The following is a 26,741-nucleotide window of genomic DNA, read 5'->3' on the forward strand; positions in this document are numbered from 1 at the left end:
TAAACATGCAGGGATAAATTCTATCTGGAAACAGAAATTAACATATAATAACTGTGGCAGGGTTTGAGGTGGGGAGGAGAGAGGAATAATTACAGGACAGAGCAAGCCTGTCATTTCTAAATAGGTTTATCATAAAGAGAGTCCTTGCAGCTCAACTGGGTATCTAATGTGGCAGTGGCCAGTAGCAGGCCCTGAAAAATGTAAGAAACAGATGAGATAAAATACTTCTCCCTCTGTTTCTGGCAACTTTGCCCTTTAGAAACATACCTAGTATTACATCAGTATATATCTGTGTTGATCAACTTTTATTTGATTTTTTTTTTAACCTGTATAAGTTAATTCAAAATTTTTATCTCCACATCACACTGTGACATTAAGTTCCACATTTTTACTATTGTAAGAGGAAGATACTTCCCTTTGTTTTAAAGTATTTACCAAAAAGGTCAAAGTTGATGGCCTTTGACTTGCTGTAGGAAGAGAAAGGAATTATCCTTCATTATTTGCTCTTACATGTCTGTCATAATCAGATGGATTTTATTCTAGTCCTTCTTTGTAATTCATCTGCCAAATTGCTTAATATACAGAATAATTTTCCAGCTCACTTTTATTCTTTGTGAGGATCTAGAATTTGAAAATGTTCTCAAGATTCAGGTGGACTGGGACTCAGATTGTCATGTTTTGTATATTGTGCTCTGTAAATTGTTTGTCTATTTGGGAATGGCTTTTGTGCAGTTAATCAAAATGATCTCTTATCTTCCAGGCAGTGGGAGTTAACTCCCACCACCATTTATAATTTGGCCATCTTTTCCCTATGTAGGTTGTTTTGCATTTGCAGACACTGAGCTTGATGTGCCTCTTTATCCCAGTCACACAGAGTGATACAATTTTCCTGCAATTCTCTACAGTCAATTTTGGATACTCCAAATAATAAAGAACCTCCTTACCATTCTGCTATTTCTAGGTCATTTATGAATATATTGAATTACACAGGTTCCAGCAAAGGTAACCTCTAATAATTTCAGCTTTCTATTGTAAAAGCAGTCTTTATTTAGCTCTTCAGGCTTCATCAGATAATGATCTCTCATCTCCCCAGATAACTTAGATAAAGGTTATTGAAAGGTTTGTAGAAATTGGAATGCATTAACAGTATCTCCTTCATTGACCTTCTTACCAGCTCCTTAAAAATATGTTTAGAGACAGGTTGAGCATGACTTACCTACACAAAAGTCATTTTTCACCATACCTGTGTTTAGTATTTCTGTGCTTTACTATAATCCTGGCTTACCTGTACAGAGATCAGACTTCTGCACTTTAATTTCCCACATCCCTTGCAGCTGTTTTTGTAAACTCATTCCACTCTTACTGCTTCCAACTTCATTAATGCTGTTGTTGATCTCAGTGATGTTCTGGATGTCACAGTTAGTTTTGAATTAAATAATATTTTGAAATAAAAGAATCGTCTTTTAATCTCTTATAAACTCTTTAGTATAGCATCCAGTTCTGACAGTTGATTACCACTTATTTTATTGATTTGTTCAACATCTTCTGTCCTTTCAACGTGATGATTCCTCCATCTACTTTCTGAAAACAGAAAGACCTAAGATGGCTGCAATGAATGTAAGAAATACTGCTGGAAAACTGTCTGAAGTAGCTAATGTTTAGTAGGATATAGTGTAGGATGTTACCAAAACTTCAGTAAAATAGCATTTCTGCTTTATAAATGGTTTCATTGAAAATGCTGGTTCATGAGTTGTGCCTCAGAAATTATTTGATGAGGATTAATAAATGACCACTTATTTTTGTTTGGTGAACTGACTATATTCTCTGTCCCTAATGTATCAATTAATTAATATGAGGGGGTTTTTTTATGAAAACACATGAATTTAGTGCATAAAGGAATTTATCTCTGAGGAACAGAAGTGTCCTGAGCTGTTTTGAAAAGAGGATGAAGTAAAGGGAGTTGAAGTAGAACATAATTAAAAGCTGTTACTGCCTATTCAGAAGAAAAATCATTTGGCTTAAAAAATTTAAAGCAGTTATTTAAAAGCAGTTTTGCTTTTGTGCTTTAAAGAAGCTGCTGTCTCTAGAAAAATGGCTGGATTCGTCAGGTCCAGTTGTCCTGTCAAAATTTGCTGAATAAATCATTTTGTGTAAGTGAAGCACAGTAGAATGCTGCTTTTTTACACAGAAACCAGAAAATAAACAAACCACCTGAGCAACCTGACAGCTGAATCAGGTTTGATCTTAAACAAAGATCTAGTGGGAGTGGGCAGAAGGCTACACCTGCTGATTGAGCAACATGAAATAAATTAGGAGCCTGTGAGATAGAATTATCTGCTGAACTCTGCTTTCATCTTATCAAGACCCAAAATGTGTTGGCATTTGACTTCTAGTGCTGTGTTCTCTAATTAGAGCAATAGTGATGTTTGCAAATACATTTCTAATATATTTCTAATTAGGATCTATAAAGCTGAAAGACAGCTGCATTTCTTAAGCTGGAGGAGGTGGTTTTACAAATAACAGGGGACAGTCTGTGCTGGTCACTCGTTGGGTCAGTGCAGTGGTAACTAGAAATCCAGATGCTTTGGCATTTCTCCAGGGAGTAGATCAGTGGAATAATACCAGATGCATGATGACAAAGTCCTTGTAAAACACCTCTCTGGTTTCAGTCTGTAGTATTTTGAAATGAGTAGCACGAGCAGTAGCTGACTAAAGAGTTACTTATAAAAGCCTCACAGAAAGCAGCATTTAACTAATAACAGTGTTCAAATATGAACCCTTTTCTCAGGGACTCATAATTTTATCATGCTTGTTACTTTTAAAAACTTGATTAACTTAACCGGTTTGGGACTGATTCCTCAATACTCCTCGTGTTTAAGTCCATGCTTCTGCAGGACAGTGAAGCAGACACTGGTAAGACAGTTATTTATATGAAAAAGCAGTAGAACGTATACAGATTGTGACTAAAACTGAGCAGAAAAGGGCATTTATAAAGGGCTTTTATTTCACTTTTGTGGAAAAGCCTGGGGTGTTGTTTCATCCCGTGCTGGAGTAGATTGTTGACACTGGGGCACCAGAGGTAGAGCAGAACGATTTGTTCCAGGCTTTGTGCAGAGGTGGTTCTTTGCCAGCCAGGGGCTGCGGGAGCCGGGCTGGAAAGGGCCCAGCCGGGCCAGCCAGCTGCTCAGACAGCAGGGAGTGCCTGCCTGCCCTCTGAGGAGGCTTTTAGCAGAATAAACATGTTCCAAAGGAATACTGCTTGTTCTCTTGAATCAGCACTTCTGCTAGACTGTTGCTCATCAGCTTTAGTATTCACTGTAGAAGAGAGGGAAACGGGCACTCACTGCCTCTGCAGGGCCTGAGTTTAGAAATCTCTTGAGACTGGGGTACAAAAGGTTTTTTCCTGAGCTGAAGGCATAGATTATTAATTCACACATAAATCTGTACATAAAATACTGATTAAGAGGCAGAAGGACCAGACTTGGGAGTGGGAGTTGGTTTTTGATCATCCTAATGAGAGCAGAGACAATAGGGCAGAAAAAGTGCTGTGGCACAGCAATTTCATCTGGCTTCTGTGCTGGGGAACGAGCCATGAGGAGTGAGCTCTTTGGATCCCTTGAACACAGCTGTGTCAATTCTCAGTGCTAGTTTTGACCTATAAAGTCCTCAGGGAGTGAGAGAATCCCATATATTTCCCTCTTTCAGGAACTGATTTTGCCCCTTTGCAAACAGCAATGGCTTCTGATTTTTTTTCCCTTTTTATAACTGCTCATATGAGTAGAAATTTTCTCTTTTTTTCTAGAGGAAGTATAGACTGTATCCTTCAATATAAATGCAACTCTTGGCATTGCTTATTGTTGTTTGGGTCCTGAGCAGTATGAGGTCTGTATGAACCAATTTGAGGGCTTGAAATAACTTAATCCAGTCAAATGCCTTGTGTTTTGCTGCCTCTTCATTCAATAATTTCACACACTGAACTTATTCTTCTGTCACTTAACTTGAATATGCTTTAGAAGGTTCTTTCATGGGTTATTATCATCATCATTATTCAAAGCAGAAAAACAAGGTAATGTGTTTTACCAGAGTATAAAAATGTGGTAGTTATTCACAATAGAGGTCTGCTTAGCTTTGTCTAATGTCTCTGGTAATAGATGATTAAAGAACAATAAAAGAAGACACTGTATATCCTTTCCCAGGTATGCTTTCTTAACTCCTAGCAATCAACTGCACATGGATTTTCTTTGTTGGAACTTTCATCTTGTTTAATTGCACTTAAATTCATTCAAGTATTTATGTTGAATTTGTTTGTAATTTAGCTTGCAGAATGTGGACTAGAGATAAATGCCACAAAGTAACTTTGGATTGAGAGAGAAAACTCATTCTTGGTTTTTTTCTTGTTGAAGTTGTCATCTGGCCTTCTCTTGACTGTAGTTTTCTCTAAAAGTATTGTATCACCAGGGCAGGAAACACAAGTCTCTATTTTGATATATCCTGTGTAACAGCTGAGGGATGAGGGTTAGGGTTGAGAAACTCCTAGAGTTCTGCAGGACAGGAGTAGCTGAAAAGCATAAGATGTAGCCTGAAGAAACTAACATTTCAACTCATAATACTGCAAAATAGCTGCTGGGTCTGTCTAGCAATGTAACCAAAAACAAGGCAAAAAGAAAAGGTGACCTGCATTCATGTAAGTGTGTCAGCCTGCAAAATCATGTAGCTGTAAGTCTCCATGTTATCACAGTATTCTTTTAATGCTCTTCCCTAAAAGAGATAAAGTAATTCCTGTTTCGTTGGGGCATGTCCTAAATAAACCTATGGTAATAAATGTACCTGTATGCTGAGTTGATTACTGCATGGTAGTTGAAATAAAGCTCCAGGTCTTGTTGTCTGAGAACGCGATATTAAACTTGTTTCATATGAAACATAAAGGTGTAAATTGGAGATGGAGAAGTCCAGGAGGGCTGGCAAGTGTGTGTATGTTAAGAGCAAATAAAGCCTGTAAGGTCAAACACATTCCTGCTGGCTGTGAGTGGTGCAGCTACACAATTATAGCATTCTGCTGTAACCAAGGGTAGCAAAAGCTGCTGCTTTTGATTCTGTTACCAGGGAAGGGAGGAGAAAGGCGCTGTTCAGTTCAAGGAAAGGTTTTTTTTTTTAAAATTTCTCCAGTGGTGAATTATTGTATTTCATCTCTAGAAAGTCGTGCAACTGTTTTGGGACTGGGCTGACATATTCTTTCCAATAGAACTATCTTATCTTGGTGCATGAAGTAAAGTATTGGAGGAACAGATCCTCCATCTCTTCAGACTTTCAAACCCAGAGCAAGAAAATTGTCCCGTAAATCAGATAAGCTATTATCTGTGTCTCCATGGAAAGCCACTTAGGGCCATGTTAAAAGATACATTTTGTGTCTTTTTCACTGCACTCAAGGGTGATGAGATGTAGGAGAAAAATAATGAGATTAAAAAGGACCCAGGGAGAGAATTTAAAACTAATATCCTGAGGATGAAAGGGATCTAATTATGAACAACTCCTGCCCTGTCTAGTTTTTAACTCTTGTTCCTCTGCATTCTTCAGCAACTCTCTTCAAGGAGGAAAGGAGAAGGAATGTATGAGCACAGTTTTTCCTAGAAGGTTGGAGCCCTGTCATTATCTGGGAATTGAAATATCTCCTTCCACTCACTTTCAGAATCTGAAAAGGGCCATATTTTCTCCCATATTCTTTTTTCCTGGTCTACACTATGAGTAATTATTCTCAATGTTAATGACCAAATACATAAGTGTGCTCCAAAAATACCTCTTGCCTAGAACTGGAACACAGGAAAGCCCACTGTGTTGTCCCCACAATCTAGCCTTTGCTCATTGCTTTTGCAGACTTTTTGGGCTGTATTGGCCCATCCTGGCTCCTTAAAGTATTCAAAGCCTATGGTCCTGTGGGCTGGACCTTTGGACATTTTACTGTTCAAAGAACATGAGAAAGCAGCAGGTTTTAAAGAAGATTTTCACTGTTTAGCCTGAGCCACAGGTGGAAGGGCTGATGAAGACTGGGATTTAAGCCTGCCTGGCTGATACTGACATTGGTGTTATCTATTAATCACAAGGATTTAAAAAAACTTTCTATAATCCATATCTAAAATTCTCTTAATTGTCACAGATAGGACAGCTACAAATACTCTCTTTGATTTGCTGTCATGCATGGCATTATTTTTTTTGGGTTTTTTTTTTGAAAATGAGGTAAAGAAATCACTTAGTAGTAAAGTAGAAAAAGAAACTGAGATTGACAGAAATTTTCAGAAACGTATTAGAGAAATGTAGGCTCAGAAGAGGCCCTGGTGAAAGGAGGTACTGATATTCTTGTGGTGACCCAAATTGAAGCATTGTTATGGTGAGAAAAAAATGGCAATTTATAGTGAAATGGAAATTGTTTGGGAGGGGAAAAGCAGCTCTATGTTTTTATAACTTTTGGCTCTATTCTTGGGTAATTGAATCCACCAAGGAGAGAGTACAGGAAGAAGTGTGAGTGAGAAAGCAGATCTTGTTGGCTTGTGCCTGATCTTATGTCCTGTGGAGTCAATGAGAAAAATGGCTGCAGAACCCTGACTGAAAACAGATAAGAGGAAAAATATGATAACCTAAAACAGGTCAGTGAGATAAGTCAAAATAAAGCCAGCCAAGTGCCATCAGGGAGAACATATGTGCTGGAGAGCATGAAAAGCTGCTTAATTGTGTTCTGTTAAACTTACTCCTTTTTTTCAGGGATAGGGAATAGGGATAAAATTCACTTTAGTGTAAAGGTATTAAAATGTTGTAAATTTGTGTACCAGAAAGTGCCTTTTTACATGCCTGATAGTTTAACTGCCTTAGTGCTTAGGGAATGGGTCTGTTGGACATACACCAGCTTCAAAGGCTAATGCTGAACCTGAGCTCCCAGATACTCCAATTCATTATGCAAGGTCATGGAATTCTGGATCCAAAGGCTGGAAGTCAAGCTTGCAGAAATAGCCACAAATGTGCTGTGCTCAAAAGCAATGAGTAAAGCACCATCAGCACAATTTGTGTTTGGGTAGTATTTCCAGGTAGGTTTTTCTTTATAAACAAGGGGTCAGGAAACTTGATGGTTTAGATCAAAGTTCAACTTCTTTCACAGTTGTCTGGTTCCAGGAGGTGTTGATTTCATCATGCATTGTGAAAGAGGAGTTAATTTTCAGTGCAGCAAAGCTATATGTGAGCAGATAAACAATCAGACAAATTGTGGCAGCTGGGGATAAATTTGCTTTATTTATGGAAATGAATGAAATTTCTCACTCACTGGAGATCTAGTTTTCTGCATTTGTTCAGTGATATTGGTCTCTAAAGATACCTTTGATCATGCAGTTAATATACATCTTAAGTTCTGCAGCATAAAATGAATTAAAGGAAACCTTCCCTATGATTGTCTTGGGTGTATGGGAGGTAGGCCATAGTCTCAGCCAAATAGCATTCAGCCTAATTTTCCTGGCTCCCTAAATTTAGCTTGAAGAGCTGTCAGTGGAGAGAAAAACCACTTAGGCTCCATAGCAGAGAAAACACTGATTTCTTTGGCTGACAGCTCCTACAAGGGGTTTTTAGCCAAGCCCAAGAAGGGCTGTGAGAAGAAGCAGCCTGAACAATCTGTTGGGAGCGTGGGTGGATGCTGGGCACGGCTGGCACAGCGAGGAGGCCCCACCACGGAGCCCAGGGCCAGGAGAGCCACATGGAGAGATGACAAATAACAGAGCAAATGCAGTTATTGCCCTTGTGTGCCTTGACTCCACCTAAACAGGCACAGCACAAAGATCTCACTGTCCAGATTAAAATTCCTGAACTTCTAGTTTAATTAATGGTTGCTTCTATGCAAGTAAACTCAGAGGCCTGTGCATTTGTCTGTTCTGCTTGTGTGTGACAAATGTCTGAGGGCTATAGTACAAAGATACATTGTCAGCCTTGAAAGGGCTTTCATTTCTCTTTTGCTTCTCTGACACAATGCCAAAAAAGTATAGTTTTTGTATATATACAAGCATATATATATTTGTCCTCCACCTGTACTTGTCCTTCCTAATTGCTGGTCTGACTCCACTCAAGATCTGGAAAAAGCCATGGAGAGAGGATTTTGTTCCTGCACTGTTGAAGGTAAGGGTGCTGCATGACCTCTGCAGTGAGGTTGATGCTGTAAAGTTTAGCTTTCATGTTTTTTAGATTCTGCCTAGGTGTCTATTTCTGAGCCTCATATTAAGTGCTAGCAAGCTCTCAGAGCAGGGAGACAAAACAAATCTTTTTCCTGCTGAAGACCAAGGACAGTGGTTGCAAGTTTTCAGGCCCAAAAGCACAAACAAGAAGGTTGGGACTTGATAATCTGAAGCTGCAATTAGACAATTATACCCTGATAGGCAAATAGACCAGAACTTACAAAAGTGTGAGACCTTGTGACTGTTCATCCATTTTGTGACAATTTTAAGTCCACCTTGGGTGTAGCCCTGGTCGGACTCTTGTCCTGCCCAAGGTGTACCCTTAAAGGCCTTTTAATAAACATCCGCTTTATTCTCTAGCTCTGTCCAGTCTCTGTTCCAGGTCAGCCTTCCCAAGCCACCAAGGTACCTTATTAATTTCAGAGATCTCCAGAATAAAGTGGACAGTAGTGGGAATTTGCCTAAATCCTGTTAAATGTAAATTTTTCTGTGCCACTGTCAGAAATCTTGTAATGCTGAGTATTATGGTTTTGATCGTGACATGTGTGTTTGCCTGTTTTATAATGAGAGAGATGTGAAGAAGATCCTTGGAAGACAGTTTTGAAGTTGGTTGCATAATGGACATGCCAGAAATATTTTTTCTTGCTTAGTGGCTGTGTGTGTTTGGCTGTTTTTATGCAATATAAGAGACTTTGTACTGTAAAAATTCTCAATTCTAATACACATTTTAAAAGCTGTGGCCATATAAGCTCTGTCAATGCTTAATGCAAGTAACACGCTGCTCTGAGGTGTGACCTACAATTCACAGCTCTGCTCCAAACCTGAGTTGCTCAGCAGAATCTGCTCACTGGTGCAGCACTTTATCAATGTCCATGAAGTGTTACTTTTATGCTTGTTCCCAGCAGAACAAGAAGGATCACATTTTAAATGTATGCAGATGGACACAGGTGTCTGAACAATTTTGAAAATACAATAATTTTTTGCTGGGTAATTTCTTGTTTTAACTTAATTATGTTGGCCTGGTTACCTGTGCTGTGTGAACAGGTTTGAGCTCTGCTGCATGAGAGTGGATTGGTGTTGCCTGTGTACTGAAGGTTGCAATTAGATTTTCCTGGACAAATTTGTGTTTACATAATGCTTTGCAAGCTTTTTTGACATCACCTAGAACTATCAGGTTCAAAAATCCTGGCTGGTTTCTCTCACTTTTATTTGTCTGGAAGAAATGCTTGCAATTGTTAGAAATTATCTTAATTTTATTAATATCAAAATTATCGAAGTGTGTATGAAGAATTTTCAGAAAAAGAAACATTTAACAAAAGGAGGAAGGGACTGTCTCTGAGCAAGTCATAAGATTCTTTTGCTGTGCTGAGCTTGTCTTGGCTGAATTACTTTTTGACTAGATTTCTTCCCATTCTACTTTTTTGCACAAATAAGTTAAAGAATGATAAAATTGTTTGGATAAAATAGTTTTGGAATGCTAGATATTTCAACATCTGCATTGAACAGTTCTGATTCCAAATACTTCTGATATTTCTTATGGTCTGAAAATTTCTCTAATTTTAACATGGGCTAATTTCTTTTAAATGGGTATTTGTTTTTCCTGTCTGGGATTGGTGTTTTTGAGGGAGTTTCTACTGATCCTTCAGTAAAGCTAAGCTGTTTTTATTCCCAAATGTTTTTAGACTGGACAGGACATAGTTTTGTACTCTTAACTACAAAGGACCATAGCAAAGTCCCCATTCCTGTTGATAAATAACAATATACTATCACTGTCCGTCCCTGGACTGGGCCCTGGATGAAGTACTTTTTCTGTGTAGATTTAATTTAAATTGTGTCTCCATTAGAAAATGACTCCCCCTGGAAACTGGATTTTGATATTAGGATAGTGAAAAGATAATTTAGGTCTTTCCCAGCAGCACTGTATTTTATTAATTTAGATGTTTTAATGCATGTGGAGGGATCTCAAAGCACAAGAATTATAGATTTAGGCAAGTGGATATTAAAAGTTACTTGGATTGCAACAGAGCAAGAAGAGGGGGATTGTTTTATCCTTTTGGTTTCTTTTTCAGATTGTTGGTGACCCCATGATACAAACAAACAAGTCCTTAGAAACAAAGATGGAAACATGTACAGGGTATGAGCCTTCAGACACAAACTCATCCTTTCTCAACTGCAAGAGCTTTGTTTCACAAAGCACCTCAGAAATGAGGCTGAGAGCCTTTGAGGAGCTGGTTCAAAGTTGCTTTTGGGACCCTGCCTCCCCTCCTGCGCCTGTGCAGGTCAGGATGGATTTATTGACCTTGGTGCAGTCTATTTCTAGTTCTCCAGAATAAGAGTGGCTGAATTTTCATTAGGTTCTAGACAGCAATAAGCTTTGTTGACTCTGATTTATTTAAGTGCATCTGATACAGTGCTTTAAAATCTAGAAGGAAAAGCAACTTGAATTAAAAGCAGCAGCTGTGGGATTTCCCTATGGTGTTGATGGGTTTATAATGCTGTTGAAGCAAATGGCAAGGTGCTGGGGAATGCTGAAAACTGCACACACAGGGAATTTGTAATACTGTTCAGACTGGCTGTTGTATTTTTAGTTGTAAGGAAGGTAACTCAACCTACATCTAAATGTTGCCTGAATTGTTATATGATTTTACATGGATGAATGGTTTTGTTTTGTTGGGTTTTTTTTAAGAAAAGTTTGACAAGCCTGTAATTAGAAGTGTGTGGGTTTCTGTTTTCTGTTTCTTATTATCCTGCCCAGAGCTTTGTACTTGGGCAGCAGAAACAGTGCTGTGTGAGCAAATGCAGGCTGGAAAGAGCAGGAACAAAAGTGGGAATAAAAACTTTGAGCCACGGCCAGCAAATATATCAAAAGGATAAGCTTTGTGAGCAGAACATTCAGAAAGTAGGACAGGTACCCATAAATGATGCAGGAGTAGAAGAAACAATCCACCAAGTTCAGCTGCCTCCACCTGAATTGCAATAGAAAGTCAGTTCTAGAGAAATGACCTGTATAAATAGAGGTAGTTTAGCCAGAAGCAATACCTGTCTAATACTGGTTTAGTCCACTTATGTTTTGTGCCCATTTCTGACTGTTTAAAGTGCTTTTAAATTAAATTTTGACCTGCTTTTTTGTCAGTGTCCCCAAACTACTGAGATGTTTAACCTCACTTGAATAATCATTTAATTGACTAGGAAGGTAATTACTCTAAATGGCAGCTCAGTTGTCATACTGCTCTTAAAGGGAGATTATTTCACCCTTAAACATGTTGAGTATTGCTAAGATTAGTTCTGCTTATGTCACGAGGTCCAGCTGTGACGTGAGTCGCCATCATGTGAGTGAAGGTGGAAGGCTGAGCCCTTTGATCCAGTTAACCAAAACCTTGGAATGATCTGGAGACTAATGGAAATTAAAGTCTCAAAGGTGTATTTTAAATCCAGTGTGAAAGGCACTCCTTTCACCTGGAAAGGTCATAGCTAAGGGCTTGTACCCAGCCCTGCCTGTGCTGAGGGCTGGCATGTGGAAAGGCTGCACCACCTGAATGCAGCTGCAGCCCTCGCAGCAGTGCTGGGCAAAGTGCAGTGTGTGTGCAGAGGCACATGTGAGCATATCTGCTTTGATGGATGTTGGACTGTCAATAGAGAGGAACGAATTTCAGTTCTCTTCAAATACTTAAAATTCATAAGAACTCATCATTTTCCGGTGTTTTCAGTTCCCTTTCCACTGCCATTCTCATAATTTGCTAGTTTTCTTCAAACCAGCCTTAATTTTCATGTGACTGTAAGTGTTAAGTATTGTTTGAAATAGAAGACACAAGAATTTTAGGTCACCTACAGTATTGCATTTATCATAGAACTACACTTGCATATTTAAATGATCCTAAATTAGTTTTCCATTTCTGTCACATACATCTGCAAATTCTAGATGAGAGGAAATTAATCACAGACTAGAGATTGTATCTATCTATAGTTAACAAGAGTTTTACTTACCCATAAAAGCTGTAGCTCTCCAGAATGGGGACAATAAAGAACAGCTGATCTGTGCTGTGAGTCTGTGTCCTTTACAGCTACCACGCTGTGAATAAGGGGGAATATTTTATAGCTTTCAAGCTGATGAGCAGCCCACAGCATGCTCACTCTTTCCTCCTCCTGCCTTTTTCTGTGACCCTGCTCTTCAAATGCATCTAATACTCCATAATTACTTAATCCTCCACCACTACTTTTGTTTCCAGTTCTTAGATGTCATTAACAGAAATGGAAACATAGTAATTGTCACACTGGGAGAGAGCCTTTCAGATCTTCAAAACAGTTTTTAGTAAATTTCCCTCTGCTGTCATTCAGAGGAGTGATTATTGAATCTAATAAGGGACAGAGTTCCAAGAGTGACTAGATTACAATCGACATCTACTTACAGACAGATTTAAGAGTGCTCCTAGAAGCTGATTCTAAAGTTTAGCCAAATTTTATCCCTACCTGGACCTCACCTGGCAGGTGCTAAGTTCTTGAGGAATGGTCCAAGCCCTTCAAATTCATCTTTCAAGTCTGTGCCTAAAATATAGAAGAGGATAATTTTTCTTTCTGTAAAGGAAACTTTAGAGCCTGAAAGTGCCATCTCTGTCTTACTGTCTTTGATCAAGTAGAATGTTTTCTGAAATATTCTCAATTATTATTTTGTAATGGTTATAAAAAAGAGCATGAGTTTAAAAAAATGGCTATCAAAAATTTCTGGTTTTGAGGCAATAGGTTGAAAATAATGTACAGGGTTTTGTGTGGGTGTGGTTTTTTTTTTTTTCCTGTTGCCTTTCTAAGCCCACTTTATGTGAGAGTTGAATCTCTGATAAATAAGAGCCAGTTATAGGACAGCTTACGAAGCATGTGCTGTGTTCTATTCAGGATGCATTACAACCCCCTGGTGCTGCTGCAGCCTGAGCTAGAGGAAATGCTGTCTGCCAGTTAATACTATTTAAAGATTGTTCCAGTAAGCAGATTGAGCTTCCCAGTGTGGTGCTGCTTGGTGGGGGCTGTGTGTTGCAGTCTGTGGTTGTAACAGTGGCTCCAAGTCCGCAGCATCCTGAAACTTCACTGCACCATGGAATTATAATCACTGTGGTGATTATAACGCTGGAGGGAGTTTAATTTGCTGACTCTTAAAAAGCAATCTGATAATGAGTTTGGAGCCTGAGGATCCTGTAAAGGAGGTGGAGATGTTTTACTGACTCTCTTGCTCGATAATTAAAAAGCTGATCCCTTTGGCTGGGCTTATGGAGAGGGAGGATGAGCTGAATTCTTTCTGGCATTATTTGTTTTTTCCAGTAAATATGACATGTCCTGCAAAATTGCATATGAATTGGAAAATAGAAGTCCTAAGGTAAAGATTGCTACCTTACATCCTGTAATGGGGAATTCTTGTGTGTGCTGGATTATGTTTGCATTGTCACATCCAGAAAAAAAAACACTTTTTACAGATGATGGAGAAGTAGAGCACGTATGCTTGATTGCTCGAAAGAGACCAAGATCAGTCATGGATTAAGCTGTGTGTCACAAAATGATGAGACCTTCCTGCTGGTTCAGAGGCTGACAAGATGAGCTGGTTCTTTTGGCTTTTGGGTATCAAAGGTAGGGCTGTTTATTGAGGTCAGAGAGCAGACTGAGGCTTAGGCAGGATTGCCACACGCTCTCAGCGTGGCCAGAGGTTGGGATATTTCTGAAATGCAAGTGAGGGGGTAAATTGTATTGGCAGAGCTGGTAGAGTGTGAAGCCCCAAAAGAGACAAGAACCTGAGAGGACGAGTAGCTGGTGGTACTGCAGCATTGGGCATGCCAGGCACATCCACCCTCCACAGGGCCAGTTCCAGTGTGCTCTGAAGTCAACAGGAATTTCTTCAAAGAAGCTGGATCAGGCTCATGGATATGTAGGAAATGGTAATCATGAAAAGAAAATTAACAGTTTTCCTTGGTAAATGACTGAAGATAACAAAGGAAACAAAAAGTGGTGTATAGTAAATGGGTGAAGACAAGTAAGAAATCACATCAGATAAACACATCTTCAGTGCCATTCATCATCTTGCTGCAGTGAATACTAATGAGGGAACAGAGGTTCATAACACTGCACAAAGCACTGACAAGCAGCCAGGTATTGAAATCCTGTGCCAAATGAACTGTGGTTTTATATGCAAACTAATCCGTTTCAAAGATTATGACAAAATAAGATGGTTTGGGAATCCAAATTTATCGACAGCAGCACTGGCAAGCTAAAATGCTCATTCTGTTTGCACATGATCCTGCAAATCTGTTACAATAGACACTGCACAGGGTTCTCACCAGCATCAGGTGCTGATTCTGCTGGGTGCTGTATAAATGCACAGGGAGCAATTTTTGCACTGGACAAGTTTACACCAAACTGGAAAATCAAAAGATATCTCATGAGTAACCTGGTAGAGGGTCAGTGCAGAGGCAGTGAGAGGAGCCAGCAGCGTCCCTGCCCCTCGGGTGAGGAACAAGCTCAGCTCTGGTGCAGCATGAACTGGCCAGCACTGCTGAGAGGGACAATGTGCTGGGGTCTCAGGCAGGCCCTGTGCCTCTGCAGCTTCTGGGGTACAGCTGGGCCTCCACCTGGGAGACCTGAGCTGTGTTTATGCCCCCTCCTCTGGGCACATCCCAGGATGGCAGGGAGAAAGTATTTGCTCTGCAGATACCAATGAAAAAACTTCCCTCCAGCAAAAGAAATTATCTAGAATAAATGGATGAGTCTTTCTTCCTTTCGTAGTTGATGGATTGCTTTAAGTTAAGTTAATCTAATATTCTGCACTATGATGTATCTCTCATCTGAGGGTTAATTTGCTGCTTTAATTTTTTACAAGGTGGAAATGTGATTCATTTGATTGTGACTTCAAGTAAACTGTCTTCTTCCCAGGAGAAAAAAAAAGTAGACAGTATGTGTCTGTGTTGATCTGAGCAGTAAAATACCAGAAAAAGATTAATTAGAAAGGACTTTCTGCACTGGGGAACACACTCTGATTTCATATATAGCACTGTTTATCTCCTCTGCCTTTGAATACTAGTGAAAAAGGGTATTTTGGTCTGGTTCACAGGTCTGGTAGATGCAGTTATTTTGGGAAACATCAAAAGATTTTTAGAAAAGGAACTATCATTTCACTTGCTCAGCATGAAACTTGTGTAACTGTGATGAAAATAAACCTAACAGAACAGAAGGGAGCGTGGAGGAGTTGGAGCAGAGGGTGAGCATATCTGAGAGGAGAAGCAAGCTGGAGCCTGTGGTCGTGCTTCAGCAAACTGCTTTGGGGAGAGAATTGGGAATGGGCTGATCTACAGCAGCACGTTAGGATGCTGATGGCACAGGGAGTGCCATCCTTTTCCTGGGGACACACACAGGGAGCAGTGCCCAACACCACAGTGCTCTGAGAGACGTGGCTGCGCCTCCCTGCTGCAGGGCTGCTCCAGCTGTGTGCAGGGCATCAGAGGTTTATTCTCTCTGCAGTTCAGATTATTATTCTGGTACTTCGGTGGGGAATCCATTTTAGCAAATAGCATTACTGAGTTTAGAGGGACACTTCTGGTTTATTATGAAAATTGTTATATATTCTTATAGATAAAAACATATAATTACAGCTATCAGAGTTCTGCCCAAGATTTCCTGAAGAGGGGCACACACATCTATTGTGCTCTGGATTTTACTCTAAATGTTCTTGTGCGTGTTGGGTGTGATCTGAGCATGCTGTTAGTCCTGTATTTCTTGGTGTTTTATAATGTTCTTGTAACTCCAAGCTTGAGCAGGCTGCAGATATCACCCAATCCAGGACAAATGGCCCCTATGGATGTGGAGCACTCTGGTCCCTGTGTACTCGCTAGAGACAGAATTGGTGCATATCCAGGGACTATGTTTGGAGCTCTGGCAGTCTGGTCAGGATTTTTGTAATGGGATATACCTAATGGTCATATTCCCAAACTGAACTTTTCCTGATGGTGAAAAAGACTTGTTCCATAAGTGTAGGAGTTGCTACTGTCACCCTTCTTTCACTTTCAGACTGGCTTAGTTGGTGTTCCTGATTGATTAATAGCAGCAACACCTACAGTGACAGTCAGTAGTACTTCAGGTGTCCTATACCATACATCCATAAATAGTCTAGATCCTGCAAATCTATGTATTTTTCAATAGTTATGTCTGTCTCTGCTCTCCCCTACTACCATTTTTATGCTCCACTCCTTGCTTTCTGTTTTGTGTAATGCTATATACAGATATACACCCACAGATTTTTATGCTTTTTAGTACAGAATAAAAATACTAAATGGAAAGCATCAGATGCCTGTCAGCCTGAGGATCTTCAGCTGAGGAAAAAAACACCACCATATTCTGCCTTTCCTGTGGCTCACATTCCAAAGCAGCTTATCTGGAGATCCCTGTGATGGACAGAGACTTGGGGGAATTGAAGTCTGTGATTTTAGGAACCAGAAAGAAACTACCCTTTCTCAGAAAAGGTAAAGGTGCAAAATATTCAGTCATTTCAGTTCTTATTACTAAGAGATGCTTCTAGAAAGAAAAGAAATGACTGACAGGAATAGATGTGATAGTTTATGATCCTGGCAGAATTTAACTTCAGTCTGGAAGCTTGCATGTGAAGATGCAAGTTGTTGGTAGCACTGCAATGCTCTGGTTTCTACTTTGTGTGAGTCACTTTGATGAGTCTCACATGCTAATGTTTCTCAGGGTTTTCAAAACACTATTCTTACTCTTGTTTGGTGCTGGAACAGTGTCATGGAAGAAGTTCAGGTTGGCCCCAAGGCATAAACAGCGTTAATCTCAGGAGGATGACCAAACCACTTCATGCTGAGGAGCAAGAGCTCTGTGCACAATGCGTTTGGATTTACTGTCCTTCACTTCTGCAGCATCTTAAGGGGTGCTCTTGGGACAAATGGTTTCTGGGAGCTCAGCCCAGAAGGTCACTCACACTCTGGAGCTCACCTTCTACTTTGCCAGCCTTGCACTTCGGTCCTGGTGGCCAACACCCCCCTTTGTGGTGCAGGCTGCAGGTGCTCTGTGTCTGTGGCAGTCTGGCAGGTCTGTTCAGGTGCTGCTGCCCATGGCAGTCCTCAGGCTGCTCCCAAGGCCGTGGCACAGACTTGCACAGATGCAGCTGTGTCTGAACTGCTGTGTGGGAAGATTTATTTCTTTGCAGGTTTTCATCAAAGGGGTTAAAGCAGGGTTAATGCATCTCTTTCTCCCTGGAGTTCTGGGGCCTTAGTAATTAGGGAGTGAGTCCTTGGAGTGAATTAGAAATGTGTGAATGCATTAAGGCAGTAAAGCCTAAACAATCTCAGTGCATGTTCCTGAGCACTGCTCTGTGGGGCAGGAGCTGGGGATCTGTGTGACCAGAGGACAGTGTTCATTACAACCCAGTGCAACCCTCTTTTGCCTGGGAACCCTTTACTATCATGAATACAGGCCAGATTTCCATTCCTTGTTTCTCTTGCTGTAATATTTAGCATAATGGAAATGCTAGGCTGTCAGAGGTTAACTCTAAGTGTTTATTCATGTGAAAAAAGAAAGGGGAAACAAAGGAGAAGGGATAGTAACTTTTCTATGGGTTCTCTAGTTTTGTTGAGGCTGGGAGAGGTCATGTCCTTTCATGTAACTTACTTTCAAATCCTTTTTTTTCCCCTCAGGACCTCGGTAAGAAACTTTCTGAATGAAATTTAATGAACTTCTTTAGAGACTAAGCAATGGTTAAGGGAATATCAATGATGATCTGGAGGGCAACTGAGCAAATCCTCTATTTAGGAGAAGTGTTCTGCCACTATGCATTTGGAAAATATTTTAGATATTGTGTGTAGCAGGCAGATTTTAAATTAGCTATAGATTTTTCATTCTTCCTGTCTGGTTCAGTAAAAAGATAATTTGCTTCATAATGTGTCACAATAGAGGCTGGCTACACAACAGAAGTTTGGTTTCAGAAAAGTTTTTTGAGGTTTTGACGTTTCATTTTCTTCTACATTGGAAGATTTCAACTTCATTTTTATGCTTCCACAACCAGAGCTGTACTGGGGTGCCATCTCTGGAATTGAAACCTTGTTATTTCAATCGAAGGCTGCAGAGATACCTAGCTAGGCTCAAAAAGCTGGTTTGGGAATGGGCTACAATGCACAACACCTCTGTTCTGCCTACTGTTTGCTGAGAGCAGGTTTAGATGGGAATTCATTCAGGTACGTCCAAGATTTTAGGATTAGGGCCAGAGCAATGGGACTGTCTCAGTGGCATAGATAGACCTAGCCCCAGTCAGCCTTTTGTAATGAAATGTTTATTGATATGTCTCCAAAATACTCAGGCTTTCACTGAACTTTTTTGAGCCAAGCCCCTTCTGATAAATGCCAATTATTTCCATCTGTGTGTGACAACATGAAGAGTACAAAAGGAAAGCTAGCTCCTGCTTTCTGCAATTAGTACATTTATTGCTCAGGGAAAAGGCTTAGAAGCAGGTATTAGATTCGCTTATTTGTGCTTTATCTCTGTCAGGCTCAGAGAACTCATGTATTCGACTGCAGAATTCAAACAACATTGTAAGAACTAACATTAGTGAAAAATTTAGTATCTTCCATGCCACTTTTTTAATTGCCTATTGTTATATAAAACCTGCTGCTCTTTTTCAGTTTATAATGGAGATCAGAGGAACTTCTTCACTGCTGAGGATAATTCTTGGTGTCAATTTTTTCTAAGGCCCTCTGAGTGTTTGAGGGTTTGCTTCCAATAGTTTTCATTAATAGCTGGAGGGTTTTTTTGGGCTGGTTCTCCTGTAGTTGCACATGCTGAGGCTCAAGAGACAGATTCAAAGCCCAGTGAACGAATTCTGACTTGCAGTGCCCTATTTCCAGTGCTCTCCTGAGGCAGTGAAAATTGCAATATCAGGAGAGGAGCAGGTGGGTCCTACAGCTCAGCTGTATAAAAAATGAACCGGGGTCCTCGGTTAGGGGTATTAGAAGATCATTCCAGCTGACCTTTGAGGGGATTCTAGAAGAGACAGGGAACCCAACCATGCTTGCTCCTTGTGACAGATTCCTGAAATGAAATACTCTCCTCCATCACTTGAATGGAGAATTGCCTGTTCTGAAGAGCAGCAAAGCAATCCAGCACCTTCTTTGTTCAGAGAAAAGGGCTTGTGCATTTTTGCTTATGGGGTTATAAAATTGCTTGGAAGGTAAAAAAAATTGCCTTTTATTTATTTTTTTTTGTTTCCAAGAAAAACAGAAACTATTGAAACTACCTGAACTTCTGACTTTATAGGACATAGAATAGCCTGTAAAATCCACAAAAAAGACTTGTAGCTGATACACATGAACTTGAAAAAAGTAATGGCAAGGGAAGGATATGTGCAAGTATTTATGATGCTCAGAACTGAGTGTGTTGTTCTGAGGTTGTTGTGGATTTTCTTCATCTCATTTCACTTTGGTGATGACAGTACATAATTAGATATAAAAAATTACGAAATTAGGGTTGTTCTTTTGAGTGGAGTTGCATATATGATTTTTTACAATCCTTATGTGATAAAGGAGTGTATAAATACAGAAACATATCCTTGCATATGATTTTTTTGTTGTTGACTATTTAGAAAAAAATCATAAAATAACTTTGCTCACTAGATCATCACATATCATTAATGGTACAAACGATTCTGTTGATACATAAGAGCTGCAAGATACAGTAATATACCAGTAGCAGAGAACCACCTTTGTGTTCAGCCTACTGCTGAATTTAAAAAAAGGTATTTGTTCATAATGAAAAATAGATCATAGTAAGTCCAGAAGCTCATGAATTTCTGGGAGGCAAAGATCATGGAAATCTGGACTTGGTTGAAATTCCATAATTTCCACATGTCCAACATAGTTTCTGATTGAAGATCTAGCTTACAATGAAATATTAGTGGTAAAAATATGGGCTCTTGCTTTATTGAAACAGTATAGTCTGTTTATTTTTAGTTCATAACAGTTTTCCTTTCTCCTTTTTTCAAATTCAGCTCTGACCTTAAATTCAGCTGTGACCTTAAACTGACTTCCTGTATCAATCATCTGCATCCTCCTGCAGCTTGTTCTTTTTTTCTAGGCATTTATTCCCTGTCCTACATACTGAATGCCTGCAGTATCCCTCCTAAAGAATGCAAATATTGACCATCTTTCTCTACAATGGCTTTTATTTGACTAAAATATAAATAAGTTTTAATGCAGCATTTTTGTAATGGGACAACAACAACTAAAGAAATATGGTATTTCTGTAGAATCAGAGGAGGAGAGGCTAAATAGAAAGGGAGGAAATGCAGTAAAATACAAACTCCAGGACCAGAGTTCTGTTTAGCTCAGCCAAACTCATTGCCCAGCTTTGGGGTCTGTGGGAAGGGCCTGGAGTGGAGTTGGGGCAGTTCCAGCTCCTGTGCAGCCTTGAGAAGGCTCCAGGTTGTCACAGTGCTCTCCCTGCCTTTTCTTGGCCCAAAGGGACCTGCCTGGGTTCACATTTCTCCAAACAATCCCCCTGCTCTAGAGGGTCTTTGCAGATTTTTGGGCTTTCAGCTGAATGTTTGCTTGCTTTTGTGAGCTTTCCTGTGGCTTCCAAAGGGTTATTTCTGGCATAAGAATTCAGCCTGTATTACCCTGTTCCCACACATATCACATAATAGTCCCTGGTAGTTACTGTGCTTTTTCAGGGAAAATGCATTGCCTGATCCCATTTCTTCAGTGACCTACAAAGCTCTTTAATATTGCCCAGTCTAGCTAATCCCATTGATTTTACTGAAGTTGACTGTACAGCATAAAGTGAAATGCTTGCTTCAGTCTATATTTTCTTTAATAGCTGGGCCAACAAAGTAGGGTCTCTGCTGGTGATATATCTACAGACAATTCCAATAAAATTTAGAGAGGGATAGAAAACTGGCTTGTTTTCTTTTCCATAATAATTATGCTTCTAAGGATTATGACTTTAAAAGAATGAATTAAAGACTAAAAATAAAATTTTAGGTACAAGTCCAGCATGGCTCCAGTGCATTCTGGCATTTATACTTTTGAAGCACTGACTTCTTTGATCTGCTTGATGACAGCTCCATTAGGAGCAGTCTGTCTCACTCTTGTGTGAGTTTATAGATTCACAGTAAATAAGCCAGCAGGGACTATTGGATCATTCTGATCATCACAAGCCATTATCCCTTCACCCAGTTATCCCTGCAGCATTTGTTCTAAAGGCTGAACATAACAGATCTGTGACCTTTCTGGATTTCATGGGAGAAAATGGGGTGGCTTCATGGGGTTCACTGGAGCTCTCTAGGGCTCGGAATTGGTGGTTAATTTAGTTTGCAAAGAACTGTTTGTGGGGCCTGTAGTTAAAATTAAGAAGTTCTCACTGACTTGTTTCATGTCAGTGTATGATTCATCTCATTGGGAGACTGAGGATTATCAATATAATTTAGTCAAAGGAGCTGCTTGTATCCATAAGATGCAACCTACTGATTAGTGAGTGGAAACTCCGGAGAGTATTAATGTAAAAACTCCCACCTCTACTAAATAAATCACATTTTACCAATCAAATCAGAGGGACCAAGGGACCATTGCTCACACTTGGAATCACAGTCTATGGTGACTGAGACGAATTCCCTGAGCCTCACTTTTCCTTTCAGAAGCTGACCAGCTTGCTTGCTCTCATGAGGGATAAATGACCTTTTCCACCTGCAGGCGTAGCAGGGAGGTAGCAGCACACTCCGGGGCACCCTCAGCCCAGCTCCTCTGGAAGATCTGTGACCAGCACAGAGAGCTGGGCTGCACAGACAGGGGCCGTGGGATCGTGTGCCAGCCTGGCCTGGGCTTTGGGGGTGTGAGGAGGGGACTGAGGATGGAGAACACTGAGCTGCTCAGGAGTTTGGAGCAGAGCAGGACTGAAGGCTCCTGCAGTGTGTGCTGGTGTGAGTGGAGCAGAGCTCAGAGCTCAGAGCTGCCGGGTTGTGCAGCCAGGGTAAGTGCTCTGTGGAAGAGGAGACAGGGCCTGTCAGCAAGGCAGCTGCTGGTGTGAACTCTGCTAAGTAAATCCTGGTGTGAGGCATCAGAACTCTGAAAATACGACAGGAGCTGAATCAGTGAGGTGCTAACAAACCTCAGGGTTATTCCAGCTGTGATAGAAAGGGACCTATGGGCAGCTGCAGCCACTTGTGAGTGGCTTTTAGCTGGAGACTCTGACCATTACAGGTACACCTGTGCCTGTGGCCGGCCATGCTTTGGGGGCTGAATCTGAACCCTGCTCCAGATTCCTGAGGGCAGCTGACAGCAGTTTCTGCCTTCCAATGCTTTGCAGGGAATGGAGGAGATCCCCACTGTTTACAATCCCTGTGGTTGGCAGTGAGAGAGTAGAAAAACACAGAACAGTGGTGGCATCACCTGCCCCCAGGGCACCTCACTCATTCCACTGTGGTAAAATAAGGAGTGCTTGTATGAACACATGAAAATGGTGCTTGTTTGGCAATTAGAAATAATATTTTTTGAACTGAGGGCATGGAGGTGGCTTCAGATGACTTACTAAAAGGATAGAAGGACCTGGAGCAGGGGCCATAACCTGCTCCAAGTTGTCATTCAGGAGTGGCTGGAATGTTTGCCGAATTCATATCATGTCTCTGTATGAACCAGCCTGCATCCAGTGTCAGCTGCACCAAAACAAGAGTTTCTGTATGAAGAAATTCCTCAATCAGCTCTGAGTATTTAGTCATTTTGTGGTCATACTGTATAATATACTTAATATAATAGAGACTATTGCTTCTGCATATTTGGGTCGTGGGGATTGTAGAGTGGCTCACCTTCCTCTTGAGATGCCACAAAAACACTGCAGTCCTCTGTTGCAGTGAGAGGAGCAGGGATGAAATTGCTTGAGCAGGTCATCCTCAGGCAGGAGCTGCTGACAGTGGGCAGAGGCTTAGTGAGGGAAGCAACAGCAGAAATGTAAAAAGAGGAAACTTAGGAGAAAATCCAAGCCTGGAGAAGTGCAGTGTGTGGCACTGTTGGAAAAGAATGAGGAAGGGACTCTCATGACTGAGGATATGACAAGGGCAGAGAGAATGAAATAGAGCTGCTCTTACTTCATAAGTCTGCTGTGAGGGATTGATAGGGACACATCCTATTGTGAAACTTGGATCTGTCATAATTTTGCCAATAGCTTTGAAGAGGGTATTTTCTGTCAGGTGAATGGAGCACAGACACGAATGCCAAAGCTACTCAGGCTTGGATTGTGAAAATGAGCCAGTGGGCTTAATCCAGGTTTTGTGGTTTGAAACTGTGAAGATGATTAGAGTAGAAAAAACCAAAAAACACAAAAACAAGTAAGTTTCAGGAATGTCTTGAGCTGCTCTTTGTTCCATGGTATGTGACAGCAGTGGAAAAGGTCTTAATAACACTTCGAGTAAAAGAGAAGGATTTTCAAAATCCTTTAAGTTTTGCTTTTTAGAATTTGAGCAACACCTCAGTGTCAAGACATGGAAACCACTGAATATGATCTGCAGCAGCAAGTTAGGCTTTTTTTTGCACAGAGGTTTTGCTACCTTAGGAGGTAGGCAGCAAGTGAAGCTGAAAATGAAAGAACAATATGATACCAAAAGTTTGTGGATTTTTTCTGTCTGACCCTGAAAACAAAGAAAAGGCTGGCTTCTTATGGTGAGTGAAATATTAAAATTAAAAAAAAAAGGGAAAAACAGAACGAAAATAGACACACAAAAACTCCCACTAGAAACAAAACTGCTTTTGTCTAGCTGGATTCTGATTAGGCCTTGCAAACAGGGGTTTGATAGTCAAAAGAAATCCTTTATAGTCAATATTCAGTTTATGATCTGCCTTTTGGAAATCTGTAGGATTTTGCTGACAGCAAAGATAACAAGAATAAGAAGTGACTTAAGTGGGCAAAAATGCTATGGCCTGAAAGTAAGTCACTTGCATGGTGCCACTAAAGCAAGACATTTTGTACATAAAGCTGATGAGTCACTTAAATGATTAAAACTTTTCCTATCAGTGCCCTTCAATTACACAAGTAATCAATTCAGCTGCCATAATGCAGTGTCTGATATGATGTGAAGTTGATATGCTATGACTGCTGCATTATGAATGGTACCAGGGAGTATATTAAAGAAAATTAGCTCTTACATGATATGTTCTGATGCACTTATAGTGAGATGGAAAAAAGTGAACTTACTGAGCATTTTAATAAGTTAATCTATATCTGAGAGAAGAAATTTGTGCAATGTAGAGCATGAGATCTCTTGGGCAGCTTATTGTAATGAACTTTGCTGAAAACATACCAAATGCTGGAATAATTTCATGTAGCAATTAGGTCACAGAATTCATAGGTCTCTTTGGGCTTTGCTGATACACAAAGCAAGTAATTCATGTGAAGGAGAATACAGAATTCTTGCTTTGAGATAAGTGTCCTGTTGTTATGCAGACAGCTGGGTCTGGGAAGGTGTGTGCTGAGGGGCAGGGAAAGAGGAGCAGACCACAGCAATATTCTCCAGGCAGCTGTCTGCACTTGGAGCTTCCTCCTTTGCTAACAGATCATTATAAAGATCAGATAGAGGTAAATCAATAAAAAGAAAAGGTGTATAGACCCTTAAGAAAAGCCTATCTCTTCAGAGTTGAAAGGCAACCATTTCTGCTTTGAAGGGTCATGGATGGCCTCCTTCAGTCTCCACTGGACATTTCTGCTGAGGAACAGATGGGCTGATGCATTTTGTACTTACCCAGCACAAAGCTGGCCTGCAGTGCAAGCACAGGCTGTGTTCTGTACAGTGCAATGGGAGATCCTGATGGGAGCAGGGAAGTGTAAATAGGCGAGCAGGAGGCAGAGTATTCCGTGTGTCTTTTTGAACGAAGAAAGGCTTTGGAGGCTGTTACCAGTGTGCCTTTTAATCTGATAATGTTAGAGCCCTACAGACATTTAGTGAGCTGTAATTGCTTTCTCAGTAGAGCCTGCTGCCTGCCACCCCAGTACATCCCATTTATAGCTGAGGGCTCAGCCTGAAGTGCTTGATTATTGTTTTGCAAATGAGATATACACCAAGTGAATTAGCACCATGCCAGTGAGAGGCTGCTGAAGCACCAAGAACTCTGTTCTAGTTACCTGCGGTGTAGGGGAGTGTTCTGTCATCATCTTTTGCCCTTCCTCTGCAAAGTCTCTCTCTTCAGTGCCTGGCTTAGGGAACACCAGTTGTAGCCTTTTAACCATATTTTCTCAGATGAAGTCTGTCAAGGAACTTGGGCCTTTTTTTCTGTTTGGTTCACTTTACTCGCTTTCACTCTGAATTATTTTAAGAGTGGATTCTTTATTTGAAAAATTATCATGGGACTTGCCAGCTCTTTGTTGTGTCTTGCTATTTTTAGTGTGTTAGTAACAGTAAACATCAAGTATATCTTGTTCTACATACAGACCTTTGTAATGCAGAATTTGGAATGTGTATTATCAACCTGAAGAAAAATCTAAGGGCTGCCCTCTCCACTTAGCTCCCCAAATCTCTAATAAATTGTGCTGGGCCTTGAAGGCATCACAGGCTCCAGTGTAATTGTGTGTATGACAGCAGTGGCACGGAGCACAAAGGGAGAGCCCTGAAGTAATCTTGCTGGGTAGGATTGCCACAGTGCCAGGCAAAAATAATCACTGATGGGACTTCTTCTGAAGGGCAGGTGGTGTTGCAGAGTACAGAACTAACCTTGGGAGACTGGAGAAATGACAGATGGCTCTACTCTCTGCAGCCCTGGACTGCAAACACTGCTGGCTCTGGGTTAGTGCCCATCCCTTTGCTTTCCCTACTGTCAGGGCTCTCTGTATTTGTGATTGTCTGATTTCTGTGTGGGACTGAGGAATAAAAGATTTGAATTAAAATAAAACCAAGCAAAACCCATCTATCTGATGAGACTCCTGCCACTGTAAATCTTCATTGCGCCATTAAAATCCCCAGTTAGCCTCATTTCACTTGCATCTGTAAGACTGATGGTATAAGACATATTTTCTCATGGATTGGTTTGTAGCTCTCCTGCTGCATTTCATTTCATTAAGAGGAGGTTTTAATCTATCTATTTAATTCTTATTTTACTATACATATCTCCAATTTTTAAATTTTCCTTTTCATTATAGTTAACACAGTGCCTGGTAGAAATAGCAATCTTGAACGAGTGCAGAGAAGATGATGAGCATGCAAAGCCTGCCCGTGTTCCAAAACGTGCTGCAGTCTGATTTACTGATGCTAGAGCTCTATGGAACAGGAAGGTCTGGGAAAACACACCTTCATTTTTGCTTTATGTGGTGCTTTGTAATGGAATAGCAGCTTCAGGGAAACAATCACTCTGACCCAGCTGCAGATTGTGCTGCTGAGAAATCCATTTCAGCCCTTAGAGGGAGCCACAGGCTTGGCCATGGAAATGGAGTAAAACCAGGCAGGTTTTGTTGAACCGTGAAAGAGGAGGTGGGGAAGGGATGGCTCTCAATTGGTTTTGATTTTTTTCTAGCTTTTAATTAACAGTAACTTGCAAATCA

Source organism: Prinia subflava, chromosome 9, assembly GCF_021018805.1.
Source record: "Prinia subflava isolate CZ2003 ecotype Zambia chromosome 9, Cam_Psub_1.2, whole genome shotgun sequence".
NCBI classification, from domain to species: Eukaryota; Metazoa; Chordata; class Aves; order Passeriformes; family Cisticolidae; genus Prinia; species Prinia subflava.